This window comes from Topomyia yanbarensis, chromosome 3, assembly GCF_030247195.1.
Source record: "Topomyia yanbarensis strain Yona2022 chromosome 3, ASM3024719v1, whole genome shotgun sequence".
Lineage (NCBI taxonomy): Eukaryota > Metazoa > Arthropoda > Insecta > Diptera > Culicidae > Topomyia > Topomyia yanbarensis.
In genome coordinates this window covers 109,409,123-109,417,774 of record NC_080672.1, presented here as the reverse complement: position 1 = coordinate 109,417,774, position 8,652 = coordinate 109,409,123, and the positions used below count along the sequence as shown (strand labels likewise).

The window sequence follows — 8,652 nt, the reverse complement described above, 5'->3', positions numbered from 1 at the left end:
AATCGCACTCCTTTAAGAACTTAATATGGCGCGAAATTTTGCTGAAGTAGCAAAGTTTGTTCATTTGGGTTTTAACCTGACTGGATATTCACCCGTCAATTAAGAGTGCATATAAGTTCAATTTCATTTTTAAATTGGTATTGGTAATTGGTAATTTGATTTTGCTGTCGATCGAATCTTCTGCTGCTCTCTTAGTTTGGGCCGGGAGAAACCTCTCCAGCACTTCTAGGGATCTGCAGCTGGCCCATCGGTGGCTGAGTTAGCTAAGGAATTCGGGCCAAGTTGGTTGTGGTTTCCAGCGCCGCAGCGGGACGGCGACAATCTAGGTTTTAAAAAATGCTTCAAGAGCGACCTAAAACTTCAATTGTTACTAAAGAATGGGATACCCCTCTGAATGTCGAGTCAAGTTGGTGCTTCGGAATATGGCCATGGGCTACCTCTCCAACGCCGCACAATGATCGGAGGCCGGACAGAACCTCAAAAAGTTATGTTTTAATTATTGATGTTTTATTTTTCACAAACTTCTCATAGATTGAATGATATATATTCAAGATCTTACGATCATTGGAGAAGAACACGACTTTTAACAGCAGTTCAAACGTAGCTATGGTTAGACTTTTTGATGATTTTCAATTCCGAAACCACTATTTCTGTGTTCACTTCAAATGCATGTTGCTCCTTTGATTGTGCTCCGAATTTAGCACAACTAGGTTCATTTCGTAGGGAAATAAAAGAACTCGGTTAGCGATTATAGTATATTCGCTAAGTTTGCTTGGAACTATGACTTTTTCGTTTAATTATGTCTGAGGTGGTCTGACCAAAAATAATTTTTATATATTATATAAAATAAATGGATAGAATTCGCTCAAACTTTCAAGATGTTTTCCGAGGCCCGGAGGGCTGAGTCTTATATACCAATCGACTCAACGATATGGGAAAATGTCTATGCATGAGATAAATTCCCATTCGTGTTTCTCAGCAAGGGCTGAACCGATCTTACCCAAACCAATTTCAAATGAATGACCTAACACCCAGACAGAACGCAATTAGTTTGTGTTTGATTCTGATGTTTAGTTTTCAAGATATGAATGTTTGAATGAGTAAAAAAGGTGTTTTTCGCAGTTTTTTAAAACTGACTGTCGAAATTGACGACATAGATAAATACTTTATATATTAGAGTGTGTGCGGTTGTATGGAATAATATTTACTTGGCCGCTTCAAGCCAGCACAAATCTTTTTTGGTTCCAATTGGGCTCACAAATAACTGTGCAAAATTTGGGATCGATGGGTTATGACCAGTGATGTACCGCTGGGAAAATTCCATCTTCTCGGGTTTTTATTATTGGGTTTAACCCGGGTTTTTTTCATTTTAACCCGATCAAAACATGGAATTTTCTCGTTTTATCGATTTTATGGTTTATTCAACGTTTTTAAAAATCTAGCATACATATTCGAACGACCGAAAATAAAAATCGCAGGGATGCTTTGCAAACCTCATTAAAAATATCTTACACTGATAGAATATATTCATAAATCGCCAGAAATTTGTTTCGTACAGACAATCTTCATAAAATATGCGAATTTTTTCGTACATATGTTCGTAGTTCTATTGACACATTTTTATTTTTTATAACGAATTTTTCGTGAATACCACGAAACGACTGTCGTTGGCTTATTACGAAACAGCTGTATTCGGCAAACGAATTGTTCGCTGCTATATACGAACATCTTTGTAATATTTACGAGTACTATTCGTCAAACCGTCAACGTCAAAAAAGCTTCAATAGAGGTAGAATACGTCAACAATTCATCACGACGGTCTCAGTCTGTCTATTTAGTAGCCGTATCCGTGCCCGCCGGTTTCAGGAAGATTTCCTGAACCTCTTTCGTTTCCAGTTGATCCAGAATCCGGAGCTGTACGGATTCAGCTGAGCCATCGCGAACTGCTCGTTGGTTTTGTATGAATAAGATTGAGTTTTTCTCTGCCGGAGCAATATCAAAATAATATGCCATTTTTTCCTGCTCATTATTTTATTGAACAATTTATAAAAAGAACAAGTTAACGCGCTTCACTATATTTAACCTTTTAAATATACCATCAAACATATTCGTCATCGCACCTATCCACCGCCTTCTAACCATCCTTCTCCCGGCGGCTCAAACAATCTAGTGGCTTTCACCCTTCTTCCCAGCCACCCGCTGGAAGTCATCCATCTTAGTCGTTGCAATCGGTGACCCGATGAAAGCCAAATGATCGATAATGGTCGTCTCGTCACCAGAATGGTTATCCTTCACGAATAGCTGCATATTCTGCACGTTCTGAAATTTAACGAAGTGCAACGGAATCGGCGATCCCGACACAAGATGCTTCTGCCCCAGTACCAGATCCTGCACCGAAACTTGCGATTCGGCCATATCGAAATCGATGGTGCTTGGTTGATTGATAAATATTCTCACCTTTTTTCGGTCCGTGAGAGGGCGGTGCTTTGAACTTGATGGCACTGATTTTGACCAGCTGATTGAAGGTAATCGAAATGATCAACTGTTCGTCACAATCGGACACCAGATGACCACCGCTGGAACTGAGCGCATTCACCATCGGGTGGTCGTTCGATTCGTTCAATCATTCGCACTGGTTCTTCTGGATGAAGGTGTTCAAGTCCAACATTCCATGACGTAATATTCTCCAGATTCATACAAGCTGGCGACGTAATGTTTCTGTATTTTGGCTTCAAGTCCATTAATGTCTGCACCCTGCATCCTGTCAATCTTTGTTCTGGCTCGGTAGAAAATAAACATTGGCTTGGTCGACATGCCCTGGGACGGCGCCGTTTCGGTACATCTGTCGACGTCCACCTTGAGAAAGACAGCCTTTGGATATTTCGCCGGAAGCTGATCGAACAAATGCGATATGTTTCGGCTCGGTCCACACCAAGCTGCGGTAAAATCCACAACGACCAATTTTCCTCCTGCTGCGGCTAGTTCGTTTTGGAAGTGAGCTTCATCGGTGATTGCTTTAACAGCCATGCTGTATGGAAGATTCTTGTTACAGGGCCAATATTTTACCCGGAGAAATTAACTACTTAATTAACTTTTAACGTTATGCACTTTACTCCTCACATTTAACTAATCGAGAATGACGAGAAATGAACGATGAAAGATGATTACGAAAACTTCTCTTAGATGAACGAAATGAATTCGTGCGACCAACGAGATTGTTCGTAATATACACAAATGTTTATTAAAATAAGCAAAACATTTCGTTTCATTCGCGAAAAATAATGTCGTTTTCAACGACAACATTCGTGCAATGTACACTAAATAAGTAAAATTTACGAAAACTTTCGTTCATCAAGCGGCCATTTCTTCACACCACAGTAAAATCGATTTGGCCACATCGATTTTTTTTAAATTAAAAAAATCGAATTTGTCAAACATCGATCCCAAAAGATCGATTGAAAACAATAAGAGGCTAACAAAAACGAAAACTTTTCTAAAATAAACGAAATGAATTCGTGCGACCAACGAAGTCGTTCGTAATATACGCAAACATTTATTGAAACAAACGAATCATTTCGTTTCATTCGTGCCATGTACACTAGATAAGTAAAATTTACTAAAATTTGTATTCATCAAGCGTCCATTTCATCACACCACAACCTTTCTAGTTCTCAATACAGGTAAGCAGGTTGAAATAAAATCGGTTTTGCCAGATCGATTCTTTTAGTTTTAAAAAAAATCGTTGTCGTCAAACATCGATCCTAAAATATCGATTGCAAAAATAATGAATACGAAAACTTTCCTAAGATGAACGAAATAAATTCGTGTGAGTAATGAAATCGTTCGTATTATACAAAAACGTTTATTAAAATAAACGAAACATTTCATTTCATTAACGAAAATTAGTATCGTTATCAACGATTACATTCGTGCAGTGTACATTAAACCTGTAAAATTTACGAAAGCCTTCGTTCACCAAGCGGCCATTATTTTTCATGAAATGAACGAAACCTACTAGTTACAATGCACGAAAGTACTTCGTTGCAGAAAACAACGAATGAATTCGTGCAGTGCATGATTGATTTAATTATATTTACGAAGTTATATTATCAGTGTAGAATGTAAAAATCGAATATAAAAATAATGTGTAAAAATCGGATAGGGGTCCTTCAGCATAAGAATCGCTTAAAAAGTCCACGTCCGAAAAATTTGGCAGGGATGAACCTCCAGCATAACTCTCTCGCAGGAAAATACATATAACGTTACCTTCAAGATTAAAAGTCGAAGAAAACTCCTTTGTAAGAATCGGTTATATTATTTAGAGTTTTCATACTGAAGGTTTTTTTTTAATCGACTCTTATATCGAAGAGCTCCTGTTCGATTTTTACGCTTGAAGTTTATATCCTATTTCTACATCCTAATATATTTTACGAAGTATGTTCTGTTTTCGCGATTTTTATTTTCGGTGTCTCATTTAGTCCGCAGCCAAATATTCTAGCTCGTTTTATATAAATATGATATTTATTATATTTTATATGGCAACCCCCCCACCCATGAGCTTTTGAATTACTTTTAAAAATTTATTATTTTCCTGTCCAGGAAAAAAATATACTGCAAACCGTTTGGACACAAAAAATGTCATTTGAGTTCGGTCAATCTAGAAACAAGTCAATGAAGAAACAAAGGGCGAAACTTTGCGAGGGTGGCTGGAAAGGGATGTATGTCAAGTTGGACGGCTTCTCTGAAGGTTTAGTTCACGTTTCGACAAGCTTCGATATTAGCAACTGTAGTGAGTAGACAGCAAATGTCGGTCAGCAACGGCAGCTATGGAGGAAAAACGCGAAATTGGAGAAAATCGGGATATCGCTAACTAGAGAAATTTTACCGCCGATGATTATTCCGTTGGAGTGGCAGCGAAATGGATCGTGAAAATGGACATCGGTATAGAGTGAAATACAGCTGCCGAGAAGTTTTCAGCACCAGCTGGCTGATAAATAGGAACGACTAGCACCAAGAAAGATAAGAAACCCGGCGAAGGTGGTTGTAAACAGATGTAAATCATTATGGTCGACACCCCCGGACCGGTTCATGTACCAACAGGGTACAATATTTGCAGCAGACCTGAGCAGGTGAGATATATCGCGAAGGTTTGACAGCAAGTAAGGAAAAGTAGCTATGGATAAAAACATAATCGTCAAATACAAAACAAAATAAGCAAGAACACAATCCTTACTAAAGCAATACTTAACGATTGCCCCGGATGGATGAGGATTACGGGATACAAGAGGTTTGAGTTTAATCGGTTGGCTACAAACCAATCCGAATTCACCACGAGCCAGCAGGTGGTCGGAAATGCCAAAAACGTCACTAGAGGCCAAACCATTGGATACATTCATAGGGTATCTTTGGAGGAATTGTTCGTAAGAATATTCCCCACAATCTGATAAAAATTAAATTAAGGTATGGCTTACAATGATTGAACTAGAACTTTTTATACTGACGAGGTAGAAAGTTGGTGTCTTCGGCAAAGTTTTTGGGAATGCTCATAATAATGAATTTTGTTGAACAACTTCAGCTTGTAGGACTGAATGTTATCTGTTTATAAAGCGTTTTCTAAGGCAAACCCCTTAAATTTAGCTTTATAATATAGATTTTTTTGGCGCAAACGATGTTCCAGACAAATGTTGAGGTATTAAAACCACATAATATTGTTGAAGACTGCATGTAAAAATTAAATTATTGTTGAAGACTGCATGTAAAAATATTGTTGAACACGTCATATAAAAATTTTACCTGAAATCGGAGGCGCCGCGCACACCTCTTGTAAAAATACTCATTCGTTTTAGACTTATTGAAAAATTTTAAATTTTTCACACTAAGTTCAACTGCGTATAAGAGAGAAAGGTGCAAACCAAAATGGACGAGCAGGCACTATTTTCAATGTCGGGACTACGCATAATAAAGGTAAGAAGGTTTTAAGCTCATTTTGTAATGTTTTTTTACTTGGCTATTTTTACTTACAGTCTTCAACAATATTATATGGTTTTAATACCTCCACTTTTACTTTTACTTATCTGGAGCACGGTTTGCACGAAAAGTCACAGCGGTAAAAGTTATATTTAAAAAAATTTAATTTGAGGGTGTTGCCAAAGAAAACGCTTTACAAATCGATAACATTAAATCCCACAAGTTCAAGTTATTCAACAAAATTCGTTATTACGAGCAATTCTAAAACTTTGTCGAAGACACCAACTTTCTACCTCGTCAGCATAAAAAGTTAATTTTTTAATTTGAACGTAGTAAGCCATGCCTAATTTTAATTTTCATCAAGTTTTGGGGAATATTCTTACGAACAATTCGTCCAAAGATACCCTGTGAATGCGCACGGGCCTGGCCGTAACAAACGCACCAAAGCTTCCAAATGTTGAGGAACATTGCAAATTAGGCTTTAAAATAGACTTATAAACTTTGGTGCAGTACGTTTGAATGAAAAAAAGTTAATCTGAGAAAATAGGGTGAAAGGATAAATAAGGGACACATTTTTCACATAAATTGCCATAACAAATGAACAAGATGCATCAGCGTTTCCAAACCACAAGAAAAATCGTTGATTAGGCTTTAAAATAAACGCTGACATCTGGATCAGTTTGCGTGAATAGAAAAAAAGTTATCCTAAAAATAGTAGGGTGAACGTATAAATGTGGGACACATCTTTTTTCACTTAACCTGCCATAATAAACGAACGAAACCAGGGCTTGGAAATTTCGAGAAACTCGTTGATTAAGTTTTAAAACAAACGCTGAAAATTGGGTGCAGTTTGTTCGAATAAAAAAAGTTATACTAAAAAAACAGGGTGAACGTATAAATGTGGGACACACTGTATGCAAATATTTTAAATTAAAAATATGGTCCACTCCTCTGTTTCACAACAGACATCACACTAGCGCCGCGGTGACACAAAAGATCACTACTACACTACAAATTTTGTGATATGCAAATAACAGATCTTCATCAGCAGTTGCCCCCGTTTCAATAGTACAAGGTGGAAGCATCAGAAAAAAGAATCCACATGACGTCATTCTCAAAATTATTGTGTAGAAATGAAGGAAATAATAATGCAAAATACACACATTTGACCCAGAGACTTGTACAGTTTTTCATAGAAGCCAAACAAACTGTCAATAAGTGCTGCCAAACCGGTCATCATTGTATTGTGCAACGTTAGAAATAACTCTTCTTTACAATACAAGCTTCGTCAAGAGCTTACCCAAAGTGTACACGATTTATAGTACGGTTTGAATTTTAGTGTAGTCGTTCATATTGTTTTGATTGGTTGCTATAATTACTGAGCAAGATTTTCTTAATACACAAAATAAATCACAAGGATAAGCGGTAATTCATATTGATTTCACGAATTTGCATTAAAAAAATTAATCTTATTCACCCATCTATTTTCCCCGGTCAGAAACACTTTCTGCACCCGAATGTGCAACCAATTACCGACATAACCCCACAAAACAAGCCGGATGAACTTCGTTTGACAATTCTCGGTGGTTTGTTTACATGGAAGTTACGTGAATTCGAATGTAACAGATGAGCACCCGTTGCACTCACACTCACGCAACTGACAAAGTAAACAAAACACCGAGAATTGTCAAACATGAACTTCATTCATGATGAGTTCATTCGTGTCGGCATCTTTTAGAACTCAATGATGTGCATCTTATGGAAGATGACAATTGAATACTTTACGCTGACGTCACAAATGAACTGAGTGTTCATTTTTGACAGTTCGCTTGTACTGTTTACATGGACTTAGAAAGATTCTTTACGATTTTCTTCGAGCGAATCTAGTCGTCGACAAATTTTTCTAAGTCCATGTAAACAGTACAAGCGAACTGTCAAGAAAAGTGAGGTTAGCTGTGCCAGTAAAGAACCTAATAGCATCAGTTTCGAAAACGAATTTATCGTTGCATATGAAATGAAAGTGAATGGAAGTCCGATGGAGCATTCGGTTCCATGTATTTAGAAGAAATATCCTGTAACCGTCAACTCAAATAGAACCGTCAAGCATGACCGCGATTGTTGTGGAGATATTGAGAAAATCACTCTTGTTTTCCGCCCAATTTGCCGTGTAAATGATTTGTATCCTCCCAATTCAAACGTCAAAACGGCACGCAGTTGGATAAGTTTATGTGTTTTGACAGCCCGCAGTTTCATTTCTCGCACATTGAAAGCTGCGGAGTCCAGGTTGGTGGAAATTGCGCTATAATAATAGAAAACTGTGGAATTAGGCAATCCATTAGACGTTTGTTTGACAATTCAGCGGTGGGTTCTGTCAACAAGTCTACTCCTGCGAACAGAAAAACTCGTCCGACAAACAACTTTGTTAGTCCGATTCGTTTGATGTTGGATCGAATCAACGATATTGTCGGACGTCGCACCCCTCGGAGTAACGCCAGAATATGTAAACAAGAAATAATCAACTGATCAGAAACGTCTCATGGATTGCCTAATTCTGTGCAGTTTTAAAAGTCTGTGCACGACATTGAAAAACTGTGTAACACAGAATCTGTGAACCTGGCATCCCTGTAATCGATTTCATTTTGACAGTTAATTTCACAGCACATACTAAACGCAGGTAAGCTAAAA

The 8,652-nt window shown here is 37.7% G+C and overlaps 1 pseudogene; it reads right to left on the bottom strand.

The window, feature by feature from the left end:
- Window positions 1-2,119: 2,119 nt before the first annotated feature.
- LOC131692136 (thioredoxin-like protein 1) lies at window positions 2,120-3,027 on the bottom strand (annotated as a pseudogene).
- Window positions 3,028-8,652: the final 5,625 nt, after the last annotated feature.